Raw genomic sequence first — 22,083 nt, forward strand, 5'->3', positions numbered from 1 at the left:
GTATCCACAGGGCAACAACAGAAATTAGGTGCATGTTGGGACAAACCAGTTACAACATTCATTCAATATTTATTCCTATATCAACATCACTGACAAAAACAGATTATCTGGTCATGAACACATTGCTGTTTGTGGGATCGTGCTGTGTGCATACTGGCTGCGCCATTTCCCACATTACAACAGTGACTCACTTTAAAAATACTTCATTGGCTGTAAAGCGTTTTGGGACATGAAAGGCGCCAACACACTGCAGAAAATTTTACCCGATAGCTGGCAAAATGCGAGCTGTTGTGAGAAATACGTGTGTTGGTTGCATTGCAGGCATGATAAACTTAATGACTGGCGCTGCCTGTTAAGTGATGTCGTAACAATGTACGTGTTGTGTGATTGCACAGGAGGAAGGATTGTGATGCAACTCAGTAAATGTGCAGAATTGGAGCACGCTTTTCTGCAGTTACAGTCGGTTCATTGTCAGGGTGGCCGAGTGGTTTAAGGTGCCAAACTCAAAGACTGTAACCCTTACCTTACCAAAGGTTGGTGTATTCTGGGACGTGGGTGCCAAGCCCACTTCTAGCGGCGTGGTTTCCAATCCCACTTCTGACATTTACTTTTTATCCACACAAATGCGGCCAGCGTGCAAAAAGCATGCTCAACTGGCCTTCAATTTTCAAGTGGTGACATCAAACACTTCGATGGTATTGCCATTTGCCAACAAACTAAAGGCACCGCTCACAGTCCAACTACTTTTCCACACCAAAATGGCCCCATTGTGAAACAGGTGCCCATGCTTGTGCTGACAGAATGCAAGTGTTACGCAGGGAAAATTCTGGCAGCGGTGGGATTTGAACCCACGCCTCCGAAGAGACTGGAACCTGGATCCAGCGCCTTAGACCGCTCGGCCACGCTACCACTGGAAGCAGCTTCTGTTCTGGAACGAGTGACCGTTGAGTGTAATGTGACTTTGTTATGCGGAAAATAATAATTAAGGCAATTAAAGTGGTAGACAGTGAACTCTCGAGAAACGATTTTGCAACATACCGGTCACAGGAACCTACGTATCCACAGGGCAACAACAGAAATTAGGTGCATGTTGGGACAAACCAGTTACAACATTCATTCAATATTTATTCCTATATCAACATCACTGACAAAAACAGATTATCTGGTCATGAACACATTGCTGTTTGTGGGATCGTGCTGTGTGCATCCTGGCTGCGCCATTTCCCACATTACAACAGTGACTCACTTTAAAAATACTTCATTGGCTGTAAAGCGTTTTGGGACATGAAAGGCGCCAACACACTGCAGAAAATTTTACCCGATAGCTGGCAAAATGCGAGCTGTTGTGAGAAATACGTGTGTTGGTTGCATTGCAGGCATGATAAACTTAATGACTGGCGCTGCCTGTTAAGTGATGTCGTAACAATGTACGTGTTGTGTGATTGCACAGGAGGAAGGATTGTGATGCAACTCAGTAAATGTGCAGAATTGGAGTACGCTTTTCTGCAGTTACAGTCGGTTCATTATCAAAATAGCCGAGTGGTTTAAGGTGCCAAACTCAAAGACTGTAACCCTTACCTTACCAAAGGTTGGTGTATTCTGGGACGTGGGTGCCAAGCCCACTTCTAGCGGCGTGGTTTCCAATCCCACTTCTGACATTTACTTTTTATCCACACAAATGCGGCCAGCGTGCAAAAAGCATGCTCAACTGGCCTTCAATTTTCAAGTGGTGACATCAAACACTTCGATGGTATTGCCATTTGCCAACAAACTAAAGGCACCGCTCACAGTCCAACTACTTTTCCACACCAAAATGGCCCCATTGTGAAACAGGTGCCCATGCTTGTGCTGACAGAATGCAAGTGTTACGCAGGGAAAATTCTGGCAGCGGTGGGATTTGAACCCACGCCTCCGAAGAGACTGGAACCTGGATCCAGCGCCTTAGACCGCTCGGCCACGCTACCACTGGAAGCAGCTTCTGTTCTGGAACGAGTGACCGTTGAGTGTAATGTGACTTTGTTATGCGGAAAATAATAATTAAGGCAATTAAAGTGGTAGACAGTGAACTCTCGAGAAACGATTTTGCAACATACCGGTCACAGGAACCTACGTATCCACAGGGCAACAACAGAAATTAGGTGCATGTTGGGACAAACCAGTTACAACATTCATTCAATATTTATTCCTATATCAACATCACTGACAAAAACAGATTATCTGGTCATGAACACATTGCTGTTTGTGGGATCGTGCTGTGTGCATACTGGCTGCGCCATTTCCCACATTACAACAGTGACTCACTTTAAAAATACTTCATTGGCTGTAAAGCGTTTTGGGACATGAAAGGCGCCAACACACTGCAGAAAATTTTACCCGATAGCTGGCAAAATGCGAGCTGTTGTGAGAAATACGTGTGTTGGTTGCATTGCAGGCATGATAAACTTAATGACTGGCGCTGCCTGTTAAGTGATGTCGTAACAATGTACGTGTTGTGTGATTGCACAGGAGGAAGGATTGTGATGCAACTCAGTAAATGTGCAGAATTGGAGTACGCTTTTCTGCAGTTACAGTCGGTTCATTATCAAAATAGCCGAGTGGTTTAAGGTGCCAAACTCAAAGACTGTAACCCTTACCTTACCAAAGGTTGGTGTATTCTGGGACGTGGGTGCCAAGCCCATTTCTAGCGGCGTGGTTTCCAATCCCACTTCTGACATTTACTTTTTATCCACACAAATGCGGCCAGCGTGCAAAAAGCATGCTCAACTGGCCTTCAATTTTCAAGTGGTGACATCAAACACTTCGATGGTATTGCCATTTGCCAACAAACTAAAGGCACCGCTCACAGTCCAACTACTTTTCCACACCAAAATGGCCCCATTGTGAAACAGGTGCCCATGCTTGTGCTGACAGAATGCAAGTGTTACGCAGGGAAAATTCTGGCAGCGGTGGGATTTGAACCCACGCCTCCGAAGAGACTGGATCCTGGATCCAGCGCCTTAGACCGCTCGGCCACGCTACCACTGGAAGCAGCTTCTGTTCTGGAACGAGTGACCGTTGAGTGTAATGTGACTTTGTTATGCGGAAAATAATAATTAAGGCAATTAAAGTGGTAGACAGTGAACTCTCGAGAAACGATTTTGCAACATACCGGTCACAGGAACCTACGTATCCACAGGGCAACAACAGAAATTAGGTGCATGTTGGGACAAACCAGTTACAACATTCATTCAATATTTATTCCTATATCAACATCACTGACAAAAACAGATTATCTGGTCATGAACACATTGCTGTTTGTGGGATCGTGCTGTGTGCATACTGGCTGCGCCATTTCCCACATTACAACAGTGACTCACTTTAAAAATACTTCATTGGCTGTAAAGCGTTTTGGGACATGAAAGGCGCCAACACACTGCAGAAAATTTTACCCGATAGCTGGCAAAATGCGAGCTGTTGTGAGAAATACGTGTGTTGGTTGCATTGCAGGCATGATAAACTTAATGATTGGCGCTGCCTGTTAAGTGATGTCGTAACAATGTACGTGTTGTGTGATTGCACAGGAGGAAGGATTGTGATGCAACTCAGTAAATGTGCAGAATTGGAGTACGCTTTTCTGCAGTTACAGTCGGTTCATTATCAAAATAGCCGAGTGGTTTAAGGTGCCAAACTCAAAGACTGTAACCCTTACCTTACCAAAGGTTGGTGTATTCTGGGACGTGGGTGCCAAGCCCACTTCTAGCGGCGTGGTTTCCAATCCCACTTCTGACATTTACTTTTTATCCACACAAATGCGGCCAGCGTGCAAAAAGCATGCTCAACTGGCCTTCAATTTTCAAGTGGTGACATCAAACTCTTCGATGGTATTGCCATTTGCCAACAAACGAAAGGCACCGCTCACAGTCCAACTACTTTTCCACACCAAAATGGCCCCATTGTGAAACAGGTGCCCATGCTTGTGCTGACAGAATGCAAGTGTTACGCAGGGAAAATTCTGGCAGCGGTGGGATTTGAACCCACGCCTCCGAAGAGACTGGAACCTGGATCCAGCGCCTTAGACCGCTCGGCCACGCTACCACTGGAAGCAGCTTCTGTTCTGGAACGAGTGACCGTTGAGTGTAATGTGACTTTGTTATGCGGAAAATAATAATTAAGGCAATTAAAGTGGTAGACAGTAAACTCTCGAGAAACGATTTTGCAACATACCGGTCACAGGCACCTACGTATCCACAGGGCAACAACAGAAATTAGGTGCATGTTGGGACAAACCAGTTACAACATTCATTCAATATTTATTCCTATATCAACATCACTGACAAAAACAGATTATCTGGTCATGAACACATTGCTGTTTGTGGGATCGTGCTGTGTGCATACTGGCTGCGCCATTTCCCACATTACAACAGTGACTCACTTTAAAAATACTTCATTGGCTGTAAAGCGTTTTGGGACATGAAAGGCGCCAACACACTGCAGAAAATTTTACCCGATAGCTGGCAAAATGCGAGCTGTTGTGAGAAATACGTGTGTTGGTTGCATTGCAGGCATGATAAACTTAATGACTGGCGCTGCCTGTTAAGTGATGTCGTAACAATGTACGTGTTGTGTGATTGCACAGGAGGAAGGATTGTGATGCAACTCAGTAAATGTGCAGAATTGGAGTACGCTTTTCTGCAGTTACAGTCGGTTCATTATCAAAATAGCCGAGTGGTTTAAGGTGCCAAACTCAAAGACTGTAACCCTTACCTTACCAAAGGTTGGTGTATTCTGGGACGTGGGTGCCAAGCCCATTTCTAGCGGCGTGGTTTCCAATCCCACTTCTGACATTTACTTTTTATCCACACAAATGCGGCCAGCGTGCAAAAAGCATGCTCAACTGGCCTTCAATTTTCAAGTGGTGACATCAAACACTTCGATGGTATTGCCATTTGCCAACAAACTAAAGGCACCGCTCACAGTCCAACTACTTTTCCACACCAAAATGGCCCCATTGTGAAACAGGTGCCCATGCTTGTGCTGACAGAATGCAAGTGTTACGCAGGGAAAATTCTGGCAGCGGTGGGATTTGAACCCACGCCTCCGAAGAGACTGGATCCTGGATCCAGCGCCTTAGACCGCTCGGCCACGCTACCACTGGAAGCAGCTTCTGTTCTGGAACGAGTGACCGTTGAGTGTAATGTGACTTTGTTATGCGGAAAATAATAATTAAGGCAATTAAAGTGGTAGACAGTGAACTCTCGAGAAACGATTTTGCAACATACCGGTCACAGGAACCTACGTATCCACAGGGCAACAACAGAAATTAGGTGCATGTTGGGACAAACCAGTTACAACATTCATTCAATATTTATTCCTATATCAACATCACTGACAAAAACAGATTATCTGGTCATGAACACATTGCTGTTTGTGGGATCGTGCTGTGTGCATACTGGCTGCGCCATTTCCCACATTACAACAGTGACTCACTTTAAAAATACTTCATTGGCTGTAAAGCGTTTTGGGACATGAAAGGCGCCAACACACTGCAGAAAATTTTACCCGATAGCTGGCAAAATGCGAGCTGTTGTGAGAAATACGTGTGTTGGTTGCATTGCAGGCATGATAAACTTAATGATTGGCGCTGCCTGTTAAGTGATGTCGTAACAATGTACGTGTTGTGTGATTGCACAGGAGGAAGGATTGTGATGCAACTCAGTAAATGTGCAGAATTGGAGTACGCTTTTCTGCAGTTACAGTCGGTTCATTATCAAAATAGCCGAGTGGTTTAAGGTGCCAAACTCAAAGACTGTAACCCTTACCTTACCAAAGGTTGGTGTATTCTGGGACGTGGGTGCCAAGCCCACTTCTAGCGGCGTGGTTTCCAATCCCACTTCTGACATTTACTTTTTATCCACACAAATGCGGCCAGCGTGCAAAAAGCATGCTCAACTGGCCTTCAATTTTCAAGTGGTGACATCAAACTCTTCGATGGTATTGCCATTTGCCAACAAACGAAAGGCACCGCTCACAGTCCAACTACTTTTCCACACCAAAATGGCCCCATTGTGAAACAGGTGCCCATGCTTGTGCTGACAGAATGCAAGTGTTACGCAGGGAAAATTCTGGCAGCGGTGGGATTTGAACCCACGCCTCCGAAGAGACTGGAACCTGGATCCAGCGCCTTAGACCGCTCGGCCACGCTACCACTGGAAGCAGCTTCTGTTCTGGAACGAGTGACCGTTGAGTGTAATGTGACTTTGTTATGCGGAAAATAATAATTAAGGCAATTAAAGTGGTAGACAGTAAACTCTCGAGAAACGATTTTGCAACATACCGGTCACAGGCACCTACGTATCCACAGGGCAACAACAGAAATTAGGTGCATGTTGGGACAAACCAGTTACAACATTCATTCAATATTTATTCCTATATCAACATCACTGACAAAAACAGATTATCTGGTCATGAACACATTGCTGTTTGTGGGATCGTGCTGTGTGCATACTGGCTGCGCCATTTCCCACATTACAACAGTGACTCACTTTAAAAATACTTCATTGGCTGTAAAGCGTTTTGGGACATGAAAGGCGCCAACACACTGCAGAAAACTTTACCCGATAGCTGGCAAAATGCGAGCTGTTGTGAGAAATACGTGTGTTGGTTGCATTGCAGGCATGATAAACTTAATGACTGGCGCTGCCTGTTAAGTGATGTCGTAACAATGTACGTGTTGTGTGATTGCACAGGAGGAAGGATTGTGATGCAACTCAGTAAATGTGCAGAATTGGAGCACGCTTTTCTGCAGTTACAGTCGGTTCATTGTCAGGGTGGCCGAGTGGTTTAAGGTGCCAAACTCAAAGACTGTAACTCTTACCTTACCAAAGGTTGGTGTATTCTGGGACGTGGGTGCCAAGCCCACTTCTAGCGGCGTGGTTTCCAATCCCACTTCTGACATTTACTTTTTATCCACACAAATGCGGCCAGCGTGCAAAAAGCATGCTCAACTGGCCTTCAATTTTCAAGTGGTGACATCAAACACTTCGATGGTATTGCCATTTGCCAACAAACTAAAGGCACCGCTCACAGTCCAACTACTTTTCCACACCAAAATGGCCCCATTGTGAAACAGGTGCCCATGCTTGTGCTGACAGAATGCAAGTGTTACGCAGGGAAAATTCTGGCAGCAGTGGGATTTGAACCCACGCCTCCGAAGAGACTGGAACCTGGATCCAGCGCCTTAGACCGCTCGGCCACGCTACCACTGGAAGCAGCTTCTGTTCTGGAACGAGTGACCGTTGAGTGTAATGTGACTTTGTTATGCGGAAAATAATAATTAAGGCAATTAAAGTGGTAGACAGTGAACTCTCGAGAAACGATTTTGCAACATACCGGTCACAGGAACCTACGTATCCACAGGGCAACAACAGAAATTAGGTGCATGTTGGGACAAACCAGTTACAACATTCATTCAATATTTATTCCTATATCAACATCACTGACAAAAACAGATTATCTGGTCATGAACACATTGCTGTTTGTGGGATCGTGCTGTGTGCATCCTGGCTGCGCCATTTCCCACATTACAACAGTGACTCACTTTAAAAATACTTCATTGGCTGTAAAGCGTTTTGGGACATGAAAGGCGCCAACACACTGCAGAAAATTTTACCCGATAGCTGGCAAAATGCGAGCTGTTGTGAGAAATACGTGTGTTGGTTGCATTGCAGGCATGATAAACTTAATGACTGGCGCTGCCTGTTAAGTGATGTCGTAACAATGTACGTGTTGTGTGATTGCACAGGAGGAAGGATTGTGATGCAACTCAGTAAATGTGCAGAATTGGAGTACGCTTTTCTGCAGTTACAGTCGGTTCATTATCAAAATAGCCGAGTGGTTTAAGGTGCCAAACTCAAAGACTGTAACCCTTACCTTACCAAAGGTTGGTGTATTCTGGGACGTGGGTGCCAAGCCCACTTCTAGCGGCGTGGTTTCCAATCCCACTTCTGACATTTACTTTTTATCCACACAAATGCGGCCAGCGTGCAAAAAGCATGCTCAACTGGCCTTCAATTTTCAAGTGGTGACATCAAACTATTCGATGGTATTGCCATTTGCCAACAAACTAAAGGCACCGCTCACAGTCCAACTACTTTTCCACACCAAAATGGCCCCATTGTGAAACAGGTGCCCATGCTTGTGCTGACAGAATGCAAATGTTACGCAGGGAAAATTCTGGCAGCGGTGGGATTTGAACCCACGCCTCCGAAGAGACTGGAACCTGGATCCAGCGCCTTAGACCGCTCGGCCACTCTACCACTGGAAACAGCTTCTGTTCTGGAACGAGTGACCGTTGAGTGAAATGTGACTTTGCCATGCGGAAAATAATAATTAAGGCAATTAAAGTGGTAGACAGTAAACTCTCGAGAAACGATTTTGCATTACAGGAACCTACGTATCCACAGGGCAACAACAGAAATTAGGTGCATGTTGGGACAAACCAGTTACAACATTCATTCAATATTTATTCCTATATCAACATCACTGACAAAAACAGATTATCTGGTCATGAACACATTGCTGTTTGTGGGATCGTGCTGTGTGCATACTGGCTGCGCCATTTCCCACATTACAACAGTGACTCACTTTAAAAATACTTCATTGGCTGTAAAGCGTTTTGGGACATGAAAGGCGCCAACACACTGCAGAAAACTTTACCCGATAGCTGGCAAAATGCGAGCTGTTGTGAGAAATACGTGTGTTGGTTGCATTGCAGGCATGATAAACTTAATGACTGGCGCTGCCTGTTAAGTGATGTCGTAACAATGTACGTGTTGTGTGATTGCACAGGAGGAAGGATTGTGATGCAACTCAGTAAATGTGCAGAATTGGAGCACGCTTTTCTGCAGTTACAGTCGGTTCATTGTCAGGGTGGCCGAGTGGTTTAAGGTGCCAAACTCAAAGACTGTAACTCTTACCTTACCAAAGGTTGGTGTATTCTGGGACGTGGGTGCCAAGCCCACTTCTAGCGGCGTGGTTTCCAATCCCACTTCTGACATTTACTTTTTATCCACACAAATGCGGCCAGCGTGCAAAAAGCATGCTCAACTGGCCTTCAATTTTCAAGTGGTGACATCAAACACTTCGATGGTATTGCCATTTGCCAACAAACTAAAGGCACCGCTCACAGTCCAACTACTTTTCCACACCAAAATGGCCCCATTGTGAAACAGGTGCCCATGCTTGTGCTGACAGAATGCAAGTGTTACGCAGGGAAAATTCTGGCAGCGGTGGGATTTGAACCCACGCCTCCGAAGAGACTGGAACCTGGATCCAGCGCCTTAGACCGCTCGGCCACGCTACCACTGGAAGCAGCTTCTGTTCTGGAACGAGTGACCGTTGAGTGTAATGTGACTTTGTTATGCGGAAAATAATAATTAAGGCAATTAAAGTGGTAGACAGTGAACTCTCGAGAAACGATTTTGCAACATACCGGTCACAGGAACCTACGTATCCACAGGGCAACAACAGAAATTAGGTGCATGTTGGGACAAACCAGTTACAACATTCATTCAATATTTATTCCTATATCAACATCACTGACAAAAACAGATTATCTGGTCATGAACACATTGCTGTTTGTGGGATCGTGCTGTGTGCATCCTGGCTGCGCCATTTCCCACATTACAACAGTGACTCACTTTAAAAATACTTCATTGGCTGTAAAGCGTTTTGGACATGAAAGGCGCCAACACACTGCAGAAAATTTTACCCGATAGCTGGCAAAATGCGAGCTGTTGTGAGAAATACGTGTGTTGGTTGCATTGCAGGCATGATAAACTTAATGACTGGCGCTGCCTGTTAAGTGATGTCGTAACAATGTACGTGTTGTGTGATTGCACAGGAGGAAGGATTGTGATGCAACTCAGTAAATGTGCAGAATTGGAGTACGCTTTTCTGCAGTTACAGTCGGTTCATTATCAAAATAGCCGAGTGGTTTAAGGTGCCAAACTCAAAGACTGTAACCCTTACCTTACCAAAGGTTGGTGTATTCTGGGACGTGGGTGCCAAGCCCACTTCTAGCGGCGTGGTTTCCAATCCCACTTCTGACATTTACTTTTTATCCACACAAATGCGGCCAGCGTGCAAAAAGCATGCTCAACTGGCCTTCAATTTTCAAGTGGTGACATCAAACTATTCGATGGTATTGCCATTTGCCAACAAACTAAAGGCACCGCTCACAGTCCAACTACTTTTCCACACCAAAATGGCCCCATTGTGAAACAGGTGCCCATGCTTGTGCTGACAGAATGCAAATGTTACGCAGGGAAAATTCTGGCAGCGGTGGGATTTGAACCCACGCCTCCGAAGAGACTGGAACCTGGATCCAGCGCCTTAGACCGCTCGGCCACTCTACCACTGGAAACAGCTTCTGTTCTGGAACGAGTGACCGTTGAGTGAAATGTGACTTTGCCATGCGGAAAATAATAATTAAGGCAATTAAAGTGGTAGACAGTAAACTCTCGAGAAACGATTTTGCATTACAGGAACCTACGTATCCACAGGGCAACAACAGAAATTAGGTGCATGTTGGGACAAACCAGTTACAACATTCATTCAATATTTATTCCTATATCAACATCACTGACAAAAACAGATTATCTGGTCATGAACACATTGCTGTTTGTGGGATCGTGCTGTGTGCATACTGGCTGCGCCATTTCCCACATTACAACAGTGACTCACTTTAAAAATACTTCATTGGCTGTAAAGCGTTTTGGGACATGAAAGGCGCCAACACACTGCAGAAAATTTTACCCGATAGCTGGCAAAATGCGAGCTGTTGTGAGAAATACGTGTGTTGGTTGCATTGCAGGCATGATAAACTTAATGACTGGCGCTGCCTGTTAAGTGATGTCGTAACAATGTACATGTTGTGTGATTGCACAGGAGGAAGGATTGTGATGCAACTCAGTAAATGTGCAGAATTGGAGCACGCTTTTCTGCAGTTGCAGTCGGTTCATTGTCAGGGTGGCCGAGTGGTTTAAGGTGCCAAACTCAAAGACTGTAACCCTTACCTTACCAAAGGTTGGTGTATTCTGGGACGTGGGTGCCAAGCCCACTTCGAGCGGCGTGGTTTCCAATCCCACTTCTGACATTTACTTTTTATCCACACAAATGCGGCCAGCGTGCAAAAAGCATGCTCAACTGGCCTTCAATTTTCAAGTGGTGACATCAAACTCTTCGATGGTATTGCCATTTGCCAACAAACGAAAGGCACCGCTCACAGTCCAACTACTTTTCCACACCAAAATGGCCCCATTGTGAAACAGGTGCCCATGCTTGTGCTGACAGAATGCAAGTGTTACGCAGGGAAAATTCTGGCAGCGGTGGGATTTGAACCCACGCCTCCGAAGAGACTGGAACCTGGATCCAGCGCCTTAGACCACTCGGCCACGCTACCACTGGAAGCAGCTTCTGTTCTGGAACGAGTGACCGTTGAGTGAAATGTGACTTTGCCATGCGGAAAATAATAATTAAGGCAATTAAAGTGGTAGACAGTAAACTCTCGAGAAACGATTTTGCAACATACCGGTCACAGGAACCTACGTATCCACAGGGCAACAACAGAAATTAGGTGCATGTTGGGACAAACCAGTTACAACATTCATTCAATATTTATTCCTATATCAACATCACTGACAAAAACAGATTATCTGGTCATGAACGCATTGCTGTTTGTGGGATCGTGCTGTGTGCATACTGGCTGCGCCATTTCCCACATTACAACAGTGACTCACTTTAAAAATACTTCATTGGCTGTAAAGCGTTTTGGGACATGAAAGGCGCCAACACACTGCAGAAAATTTTACCCGATAGCTGGCAAAATGCGAGCTGTTGTGAGAAATACGTGTGTTGGTTGCATTGCAGGCATGATAAACTTAATGACTGGCGCTGCCTGTTAAGTGATGTCGTAACAATGTACGTGTTGTGTGATTGCACAGGAGGAAGGATTGTGATGCAACTCAGTAAATGTGCAGAATTGGAGCACGCTTTTCTGCAGTTCATTGTCAGGGTGGCCGAGTGGTTTAAGGTGCCAAACTCAAAGACTGTAACCCTTACCTTACCAAAGGTTGGTGTATTCTGGGACGTGGGTGCCAAGCCCACTTCTAGCGGCGTGGTTTCCAATCCCACTTCTGACATTTACTTTTTATCCACACAAATGCGGCCAGCGTGCAAAAAGCATGCTCAACTGGCCTTCAATTTTCAAGTGGTGACATCAAACTCTTCGATGGTATTGCCATTTGCCAACAAACTAAAGGCACCGCTCACAGTCCAACTACTTTTCCACACCAAAATGGCCCCATTGTGAAACAGGTGCCCATGCTTGTGCTGACAGAATGCAAGTGTTACGCAGGGAAAATTCTGGCAGCGGTGTGATTTGAACCCACGCCTCCGAAGAGACTGGAACCTGGATCCAGCGCCTTAGACCGCTCGGCCACGCTACCACTGGACGCAGCTTCTGTTCTGGAACGAGTGACCGTTGAGTGAAATGTGACTTTGCCATGCGGAAAATAATAATTAAGGCAATTAAAGTGGTAGACAGTCAACTCTCGAGAAACGATTTTGCAACATACCGGTCACAGGAACCTACGTATCCACAGGGCAACAACAGAAATTAGGTGCATGTTGGGACAAACCAGTTACAACATTCATTCAATATTTATTCCTATATCAACATCACTGACAAAAACAGATTATCTGGTCATGAACACATTGCTGTTTGTGGGATCGTGCTGTGTGCATACTGGCTGCGCCATTTCCCACATTACAACAGTGACTCACTTTAAAAATACTTCATTGGCTGTAAAGCGTTTTGGGACATGAAAGGCGCCAACACACTGCAGAAAATTTTACCCGATAGCTGGCAAAATGCGAGCTGTTGTGAGAAATACGTGTGTTGGTTGAATTGCAGGCATGATAAACTTAATGACTGGCGCTGCCTGTTAAGTGATGTCGTAACAATGTACGTGTTGTGTGATTGCACAGGAGGAAGGATTGTGATGCAACTCAGTAAATGTGCAGAATTGGAGCACGCTTTTCTGCAGTTGCAGTCGGTTCATTGTCAGGGTGGCCGAGTGGTTTAAGGTGCCAAACTCAAAGACTGTAACCCTTACCTTACCAAAGGTTGGTGTATTCTGGGACGTGGGTGCCAAGCCCACTTCTAGCGGCGTGGTTTCCAATCCCACTTCTGACATTTACTTTTTATCCACACAAATGCGGCCAGCGTGCAAAAAGCATGCTCAACTGGCCTTCAATTTTCAAGTGGTGACATCAAACTCTTCGATGGTATTGCCATTTGCCAACAAACTAAAGGCACCGCTCACAGTCCAACTACTTTTCCACACCAAAATGGCCCCATTGTGAAACAGGTGCCCATGCTTGTGCTGACAGAATGCAAGTGTTACGCAGGGAAAATTGTGGCAGCGGTGGGATTTGAACCCACGCCTCCGAAGAGACTGGAACCTGGATCCAGCGCCTTAGACCGCTCGGCCACGCTACCACTGGAAGCAGCTTCTGTTCTGGAACGAGTGACCGTTGAGTGAAATGTGACTTTGCCATGCGGAAAATAATAATTAAGGCAATTAAAGTGGTAGACAGTAAACTCTCGAGAAACGATTTTGCAACATACCGGTCACAGGAACCTACGTATCCACAGGGCAACAACAGAAATTAGGTGCATGTTGGGACAAACCAGTTACAACATTCATTCAATATTTAATCCTATATCAACATCACTGACAAAAACAGATTATCTGGTCATGAACACATTGCTGTTTGTGGGATCGTGCTGTGTGCATACTGGCTGCGCCATTTCCCACATTACAACAGTGACTCACTTTAAAAATACTTCATTGGCTGTAAAGCGTTTTGGGACATGAAAGGCGCCAACACACTGCAGAAAATTTTACCCGATAGCTGGCAAAATGCGAGCTGTTGTGAGAAATACGTGTGTTGGTTGCATTGCAGGCATGATAAACTTAATGACTGGCGCTGCCTGTTAAGTGATGTCGTAACAATGTACGTGTTGTGTGATTGCACAGGAGGAAGGATTGTGATGCAACTCAGTAAATGTGCAGAATTGGAGCACGCTTTTCTGCAGTTCATTGTCAGGGTGGCCGAGTGGTTTAAGGTGCCAAACTCAAAGACTGTAACCCTTACCTTACCAAAGGTTGGTGTATTCTGGGACGTGGGTGCCAAGCCCACTTCTAGCGGCGTGGTTTCCAATCCCACTTCTGACATTTACTTTTTATCCACACAAATGCGGCCAGCGTGCAAAAAGCATGCTCAACTGGCCTTCAATTTTCAAGTGGTGACATCAAACTCTTCGATGGTATTGCCATTTGCCAACAAACTAAAGGCACCGCTCACAGTCCAACTACTTTTCCACACCAAAATGGCCCCATTGTGAAACAGGTGCCCATGCTTGTGCTGACAGAATGCAAGTGTTACGCAGGGAAAATTCTGGCAGCGGTGGGATTTGAACCCACGCCTCCGAAGAGACTGGAACCTGGATCCAGCGCCTTAGACCGCTCGGCCACGCTACCACTGGACGCAGCTTCTGTTCTGGAACGAGTGACCGTTGAGTGAAATGTGACTTTGCCATGCGGAAAATAATAATTAAGGCAATTAAAGTGGTAGACAGTCAACTCTCGAGAAACGATTTTGCAACATACCGGTCACAGGAACCTACGTATCCACAGGGCAACAACAGAAATTAGGTGCATGTTGGGACAAACCAGTTACAACATTCATTCAATATTTATTCCTATATCAACATCACTGACAAAAACAGATTATCTGGTCATGAACACATTGCTGTTTGTGGGATCGTGCTGTGTGCATACTGGCTGCGCCATTTCCCACATTACAACAGTGACTCACTTTAAAAATACTTCATTGGCTGTAAAGCGTTTTGGGACATGAAAGGCGCCAACACACTGCAGAAAATTTTACCCGATAGCTGGCAAAATGCGAGCTGTTGTGAGAAATACGTGTGTTGGTTGCATTGCAGGCATGATAAACTTAATGACTGGCGCTGCCTGTTAAGTGATGTCGTAACAATGTACGTGTTGTGTGATTGCACAGGAGGAAGGATTGTGATGCAACTCAGTAAATGTGCAGAATTGGAGCACGCTTTTCTGCAGTTGCAGTCGGTTCATTGTCAGGGTGGCCGAGTGGTTTAAGGTGCCAAACTCAAAGACTGTAACCCTTACCTTACCAAAGGTTGGTGTATTCTGGGACGTGGGTGCCAAGCCCACTTCTAGCGGCGTGGTTTCCAATCCCACTTCTGACATTTACTTTTTATCCACACAAATGCGGCCAGCGTGCAAAAAGCATGCTCAACTGGCCTTCAATTTTCAAGTGGTGACATCAAACTCTTCGATGGTATTGCCATTTGCCAACAAACTAAAGGCACCGCTCACAGTCCAACTACTTTTCCACACCAAAATGGCCCCATTGTGAAACAGGTGCCCATGCTTGTGCTGACAGAATGCAAGTGTTACGCAGGGAAAATTGTGGCAGCGGTGGGATTTGAACCCACGCCTCCGAAGAGACTGGAACCTGGATCCAGCGCCTTAGACCGCTCGGCCACGCTACCACTGGAAGCAGCTTCTGTTCTGGAACGAGTGACCGTTGAGTGAAATGTGACTTTGCCATGCGGAAAATAATAATTAAGGCAATTAAAGTGGTAGACAGTAAACTCTCGAGAAACGATTTTGCAACATACCGGTCACAGGAACCTACGTATCCACAGGGCAACAACAGAAATTAGGTGCATGTTGGGACAAACCAGTTACAACATTCATTCAATATTTAATCCTATATCAACATCACTGACAAAAACAGATTATCTGGTCATGAACACATTGCTGTTTGTGGGATCGTGCTGTGTGCATACTGGCTGCGCCATTAACCACATTACAACAGTGACTCACTTTAAAAATACTTCATTGGCTGTAAAGCGTTTTGGGACATGAAAGGCGCCAACACACTGCAGAAAATTTTACCCGATAGCTGGCAAAATGCGAGCTGTTGTGAGAAATACGTGTGTTGGTTGCATTGCAGGCATGATAAACTTAATGACTGGCGCTGCCTGTTAAGTGATGTCGTAACAATGTACGTGTTGTGTGATTGCACAGGAGGAAGGATTGTGATGCAACTCAGTAAATGTGCAGAATTGGAGCACGCTTTTCTGCAGTTGCAGTCGGTTCATTGTCAGGGTGGCCGAGTGGTTTAAGGTGCCAAACTCAAAGACTGTAACCCTTACCTTACCAAAGGTTGGTGTATTCTGGGACGTGGGTGCCAAGCCCACTTCTAGCGGCGTGGTTTCCAATCCCACTTCTGACATTTACTTTTTATCCACACAAATGCGGCCAGCGTGCAAAAAGCATGCTCAACTGGCCTTCAATTTTCAAGTGGTGACATCAAACTCTTCGATGGTATTGCCATTTGCCAACAAACTAAAGGCACCGCTCACAGTCCAACTACTTTTCCACACCAAAATGGCCCCATTGTGAAACAGGTGCCCATGCTTGTGCTGACAGAATGCAAGTGTTACGCAGGGAAAATTGTGGCAGCGGTGGGATTTGAACCCACGCCTCCGAAGAGACTGGAACCTGGATCCAGCGCCTTAGACCGCTCGGCCACGCTACCACTGGAAGCAGCTTCTGTTCTGGAACGAGTGACCGTTGAGTGAAATGTGACTTTGCCATGCGGAAAATAATAATTAAGGCAATTAAAGTGGTAGACAGTAAACTCTCGAGAAACGATTTTGCAACATACCGGTCACAGGAACCTACGTATCCACAGGGCAACAACAGAAATTAGGTGCATGTTGGGACAAACCAGTTACAACATTCATTCAATATTTAATCCTATATCAACATCACTGACAAAAACAGATTATCTGGTCATGAACACATTGCTGTTTGTGGGATCGTGCTGTGTGCATACTGGCTGCGCCATTAACCACATTACAACAGTGACTCACTTTAAAAATACTTCATTGGCTGTAAAGCGTTTTGGGACATGAAAGGCGCCAACACACTGCAGAAAATTTTACCCGATAGCTGGCAAAATGCGAGCTGTTGTGAGAAATACGTGTGTTGGTTGCATTGCAGGCATGATAAACTTAATGACTGGCGCTGCCTGTTAAGTGATGTCGTAACAATGTACGTGTTGTGTGATTGCACAGGAGGAAGGATTGTGATGCAACTCAGTAAATGTGCAGAATTGGAGCACGCTTTTCTGCAGTTCATTGTCAGGGTGGCCGAGTGGTTTAAGGTGCCAAACTCAAAGACTGTAACCCTTACCTTACCAAAGGTTGGTGTATTCTGGGACGTGGGTGCCAAGCCCACTTCTAGCGGCGTGGTTTCCAATCCCACTTCTGACATTTACTTTTTATCCACACAAATGCGGCCAGCGTGCAAAAAGCATGCTCAACTGGCCTTCAATTTTCAAGTGGTGACATCAAACTCTTCGATGGTATTGCCATTTGCCAACAAACTAAAGGCACCGCTCACAGTCCAACTACTTTTCCACACCAAAATGGCCCCATTTGTGAAACAGGTGCCCATGCTTGTGCTGACAGAATGCAAGTGTTACGCAGGGAAAATTGTGGCAGCGGTGGGATTTGAACCCACGCCTCCGAAGAGACTGGAACCTGGATCTAGCGCCTTAGACCGCTCGGCCACGCTACCACTGGAAGCAGCTTCTGTTCTGGAACGAGTGACCGTTGAGTGAAATGTGACTTTGCCATGCGGAAAATAATAATTAAGGCAATTAAAGTGGTAGACAGTAAACTCTCGAGAAACGATTTTGCAACATACCGGTCACAGGAACCTACGTATCCACAGGGCAACAACAGAAATTAGGTGCATGTTGGGACAAACCAGTTACAACATTCATTCAATATTTATTCCTATATCAACATCACTGACAAAAACAGATTATCTGGTCATGAACGCATTGCTGTTTGTGGGATCGTGCTGTGTGCATACTGGCTGCGCCATTTCCCACATTACAACAGTGACTCACTTTAAAAATACTTCATTGGCTGTAAAGCGTTTTGGGACATGAAAGGCGCCAACACACTGCAGAAAATTTTACCCGATAGCTGGCAAAATGCGAGCTGTTGTGAGAAATACGTGTGTTGGTTGCATTGCAGGCATGATAAACTTAATGACTGGCGCTGCCTGTTAAGTGATGTCGTAACAATGTACGTGTTGTGTGATTGCACAGGAGGAAGGATTGTGATGCAACTCAGTAAATGTGCAGAATTGGAGCACGCTTCTCTGCAGTTCATTGTCAGGGTGGCCGAGTGGTTTAAGGTGCCAAACTCAAAGACTGTAACCCTTACCTTACCAAAGGTTGGTGTATTCTGGGACGTGGATGCCAAGCCCACTTCTAGCGGCGTGGTTTCCAATCCCACTTCTGACATTTACTTTTTATCCACACAAATGCGGCCAGCGTGCAAAAAGCATGCTCAACTGGCCTTCAATTTTCAAGTGGTGACATCAAACTCTTCGATGGTATTGCCATTTGCCAACAAACTAAAGGCACCGCTCACAGTCCAACTACTTTTCCACACCAAAATGGCCCCATTGTGAAACAGGTGCCCAAGCTTGTGCTGACAGAATGCAAGTGTTATGCAGGGAAAATTCTGGCAGCGGTGGGATTTGAACCCACGCCTCCTAAGAGACTGGAACCTGGATCCAGCGCCTTAGACCGCTCGGCCACGCTACCACTGGAAGCAGCTTCTGTTCTGGAACGAGTGACCGTTGAGTGAAATGTGACTTTGCCATGCGGAAAATAATAATTAAGGCAATTAAAGTGGTAGACAGTAAACTCTCGAGAAACGATTTTGCAACATACCGGTCACAGGAACCTACGTATCCACAGGGCAACAACAGAAATTAGGTGCATGTTGGGACAAACCAGTTACAACATTCATTCAATATTTATTCCTATATCAACATCACTGACAAAAACAGATTATCTGGTCATGAACGCATTGCTGTTTGTGGGATCGTGCTGTGTGCATACTGGCTGCGCCATTTCCCACATTACAACAGTGACTCACTTTAAAAATACTTCATTGGCTGTAAAGCGTTTTGGGACATGAAAGGCGCCAACACACTGCAGAAAATTTTACCCGATAGCTGGCAAAATGCGAGCTGTTGTGAGAAATACGTGTGTTGGTTGCATTGCAGGCATGATAAACTTAATGACTGGCGCTGCCTGTTAAGTGATGTCGTAACAATGTACGTGTTGTGTGATTGCACAGGAGGAAGGATTGTGATGCAACTCAGTAAATGTGCAGAATTGGAGCACGCTTTTCTGCAGTTCATTGTCAGGGTGGCCGAGTGGTTTAAGGTGCCAAACTCAAAGACTGTAACCCTTACCTTACCAAAGGTTGGTGTATTCTGGGACGTGGGTGCCAAGCCCACTTCTAGCGGCGTGGTTTCCAATCCCACTTCTGACATTTACTTTTTATCCACACAAATGCGTCCAGCGTGCAAAAAGCATGCTCAACTGGCCTTCAATTTTCAAGTGGTGACATCAAACTCTTCGATGGTATTGCCATTTGCCAACAAACTGAAGGCACCGCTCACAGTCCAACTACTTTTCCACACCAAAATGGCCCCATTTGTGAAACAGGTGCCCATGCTTGTGCTGACAGAATGCAAGTGTTACGCAGGGAAAATTGTGGCAGCGGTGGGATTTGAACCCACACCTCCGAAGAGACTGGAACCTGGATCTAGCGCTTTGGACCACTCGGCCACGCTACCACTGGAAGCAGCTTCTGTTCTGGAACGAGTGACCGTTGAGTGAAATGTGACTTTGCCATGCGGAAAATAATAATTAAGGCAATTAAAGTGGTAGACAGTAAACTCTCGAGAAACGATTTTGCAACATACCGGTCACAGGAACCTACGTATCCACAGGGCAACAACAGAAATTAGGTGCATGTTGGGACAAACCAGTTACAACATTCATTCAATATTTATTCCTATATCAACATCACTGACAAAAACAGATTATCTGGTCATGAACGCATTGCTGTTTGTGGGATCGTGCTGTGTGCATACTGGCTGCGCCATTTCCCACATTACAACAGTGACTCACTTTAAAAATACTTCATTGGCTGTAAAGCGTTTTGGGACATGAAAGGCGCCAACACACTGCAGAAAATTTTACCCGATAGCTGGCAAAATGCGAGCTGTTGTGAGAAATACGTGTGTTGGTTGCATTGTAGGCATGATAAACTTAATGACTGGCGCTGCCTGTTAAGTGATGTCGTAACAATGTACGTGTTGTGTGATTGCACAGGAGGAAGGATTGTGATGCAACTCAGTAAATGTGCAGAATTGGAGCACGCTTTTCTGCAGTTCATTGTCAGGGTGGCCGAGTGGTTTAAGGTGCCAAACTCAAAGACTGTAACCCTTACCTTACCAAAGGTTGGTGTATTCTGGGACGTGGGTACCAAGCCCACTTCTAGCGGCGTGGTTTCCAATCCCACTTCTGACATTTACTTTTTATCCACACAAATGCGGCCAGCGTGCAAAAAGCATGCTCAACTGGCCTTCAATTTTCAAGTGGTGACATCAAACTCTTCGATGGTATTGCCATTTGCCAACAAACTAAAGGCACCGCTCACAGTCCAACTACTTTTCCACACCAAAATGGCCCCATTTGTGAAACAGGTGCCCATGCTTGTGCTGACAGAATGCAAGTGTTACGCAGGGAAAATTGTGGCAGCGGTGGGATTTGAACCCACACCTCCGAAGAGACTGGAACCTGGATCTAGCGCCTTGGACCACTCGGCCACGCTACCACTGGAAGCAGCTTCTGTTCTGGAACGAGTGACCGTTGAGTGAAATGTGACTTTGCCATGCGGAAAATAATAATTAAGGCAATTAAAGTGGTAGACAGTAAACTCTCGAGAAACGATTTTGCAACATACCGGTCACAGGAACCTACGTATCCACAGGGCAACAACAGAAATTAGGTGCATGTTGGGACAAACCAGTTACAACATTCATTCAATATTTATTCCTATATCAACATCACTGACAAAAACAGATTATCTGGTCATGAACGCATTGCTGTTTGTGGGATCGTGCTGTGTGCATACTGGCTGCGCCATTTCCCACATTACAACAGTGACTCACTTTAAAAATACTTCATTGGCTGTAAAGCGTTTTGGGACATGAAAGGCGCCAACACACTGCAGAAAATTTTACCCGATAGCTGGCAAAATGCGAGCTGTTGTGAGAAATACGTGTGTTGGTTGCATTGCAGGCATGATAAACTTAATGACTGGCGCTGCCTGTTAAGTGATGTCGTAACAATGTACGTGTTGTGTGATTGCACAGGAGGAAGGATTGTGATGCAACTCAGTAAATGTGCAGAATTGGAGCACGCTTTTCTGCAGTTCATTGTCAGGGTGGCCGAGTGGTTTAAGGTGCCAAACTCAAAGACTGTAACCCTTACCTTACCAAAGGTTGGTGTATTCTGGGACGTGGGTGCCAAGCCCACTTCTAGCGGCGTGGTTTCCAATCCCACTTCTGACATTTACTTTTTATCCACACAAATGCGGCCAGCGTGCAAAAAGCATGCTCAACTGGCCTTAATTTTCAAGTGGTGACATCAAACTCTTCGATGGTATTGCCATTTGCCAACAAACTAAAGGCACCGCTCACAGTCCAACTACTTTTCCACACCAAAATGGCCCCATTTGTGAAACAGGTGCCCATGCTTGTGCTGACAGAATGCAAGTGTTACGCAGGGAAAATTGTGGCAGCGGTGGGATTTGAACCCACGCCTCCGAAGAGACTGGAACCTGGATCTAGCGCCTTGGACCACTCGGCCACGCTACCACTGGAAGCAGCTTCTGTTCTGGAACGAGTGACCGTTGAGTGAAATGTGACTTTGCCATGCGGAAAATAATAATTAAGGCAATTAAAGTGGTAGACAGTAAACTCTCGAGAAACGATTTTGCAACATACCGGTCACAGGAACCTACGTATCCACAGGGCA

General features: G+C 45.6%; 15 non-coding genes across 15 annotated transcripts; all 15 read right to left on the minus strand.

Annotated features, from left to right (window-relative positions):
* Positions 1–827: 827 nt before the first annotated feature.
* Positions 828–909, minus strand: trnal-cag (transfer RNA leucine (anticodon CAG)). The gene has a single exon. It is a non-coding gene; the product is annotated as a tRNA-Leu (tRNA).
* Positions 910–1,882: 973 nt separating this feature from the next.
* Positions 1,883–1,964, minus strand: trnal-cag (transfer RNA leucine (anticodon CAG)). Its single transcript has one exon. It is a non-coding gene; the product is annotated as a tRNA-Leu (tRNA).
* A 973-nt stretch (positions 1,965–2,937) lies between these two features.
* trnal-cag (transfer RNA leucine (anticodon CAG)) lies at positions 2,938–3,019 on the minus strand. The gene has a single exon. It is a non-coding gene; the product is annotated as a tRNA-Leu (tRNA).
* Positions 3,020–3,992: 973 nt separating this feature from the next.
* trnal-cag (transfer RNA leucine (anticodon CAG)) lies at positions 3,993–4,074 on the minus strand. The gene has a single exon. It is a non-coding gene; the product is annotated as a tRNA-Leu (tRNA).
* A 973-nt stretch (positions 4,075–5,047) lies between these two features.
* Positions 5,048–5,129, minus strand: trnal-cag (transfer RNA leucine (anticodon CAG)). The gene has a single exon. It is a non-coding gene; the product is annotated as a tRNA-Leu (tRNA).
* Positions 5,130–6,102: 973 nt separating this feature from the next.
* On the minus strand, positions 6,103–6,184 carry trnal-cag (transfer RNA leucine (anticodon CAG)). The gene has a single exon. It is a non-coding gene; the product is annotated as a tRNA-Leu (tRNA).
* A 973-nt stretch (positions 6,185–7,157) lies between these two features.
* Positions 7,158–7,239, minus strand: trnal-cag (transfer RNA leucine (anticodon CAG)). Its single transcript has one exon. It is a non-coding gene; the product is annotated as a tRNA-Leu (tRNA).
* Positions 7,240–9,258: 2,019 nt separating this feature from the next.
* Positions 9,259–9,340, minus strand: trnal-cag (transfer RNA leucine (anticodon CAG)). Its single transcript has one exon. It is a non-coding gene; the product is annotated as a tRNA-Leu (tRNA).
* Positions 9,341–11,358: 2,018 nt separating this feature from the next.
* On the minus strand, positions 11,359–11,440 carry trnal-cag (transfer RNA leucine (anticodon CAG)). The gene has a single exon. It is a non-coding gene; the product is annotated as a tRNA-Leu (tRNA).
* Positions 11,441–13,458: 2,018 nt separating this feature from the next.
* Positions 13,459–13,540, minus strand: trnal-cag (transfer RNA leucine (anticodon CAG)). Its single transcript has one exon. It is a non-coding gene; the product is annotated as a tRNA-Leu (tRNA).
* Positions 13,541–14,503: 963 nt separating this feature from the next.
* On the minus strand, positions 14,504–14,585 carry trnal-cag (transfer RNA leucine (anticodon CAG)). The gene has a single exon. It is a non-coding gene; the product is annotated as a tRNA-Leu (tRNA).
* Positions 14,586–15,558: 973 nt separating this feature from the next.
* On the minus strand, positions 15,559–15,640 carry trnal-cag (transfer RNA leucine (anticodon CAG)). Its single transcript has one exon. It is a non-coding gene; the product is annotated as a tRNA-Leu (tRNA).
* Positions 15,641–16,613: 973 nt separating this feature from the next.
* Positions 16,614–16,695, minus strand: trnal-cag (transfer RNA leucine (anticodon CAG)). The gene has a single exon. It is a non-coding gene; the product is annotated as a tRNA-Leu (tRNA).
* A 2,009-nt stretch (positions 16,696–18,704) lies between these two features.
* Positions 18,705–18,786, minus strand: trnal-cag (transfer RNA leucine (anticodon CAG)). The gene has a single exon. It is a non-coding gene; the product is annotated as a tRNA-Leu (tRNA).
* Positions 18,787–21,841: 3,055 nt separating this feature from the next.
* On the minus strand, positions 21,842–21,923 carry trnal-cag (transfer RNA leucine (anticodon CAG)). The gene has a single exon. It is a non-coding gene; the product is annotated as a tRNA-Leu (tRNA).
* Positions 21,924–22,083: the final 160 nt, after the last annotated feature.

This window comes from Pristiophorus japonicus, chromosome 8 (genome assembly GCF_044704955.1).
Source record: "Pristiophorus japonicus isolate sPriJap1 chromosome 8, sPriJap1.hap1, whole genome shotgun sequence".
Taxonomy (NCBI): domain Eukaryota; kingdom Metazoa; phylum Chordata; class Chondrichthyes; family Pristiophoridae; genus Pristiophorus; species Pristiophorus japonicus.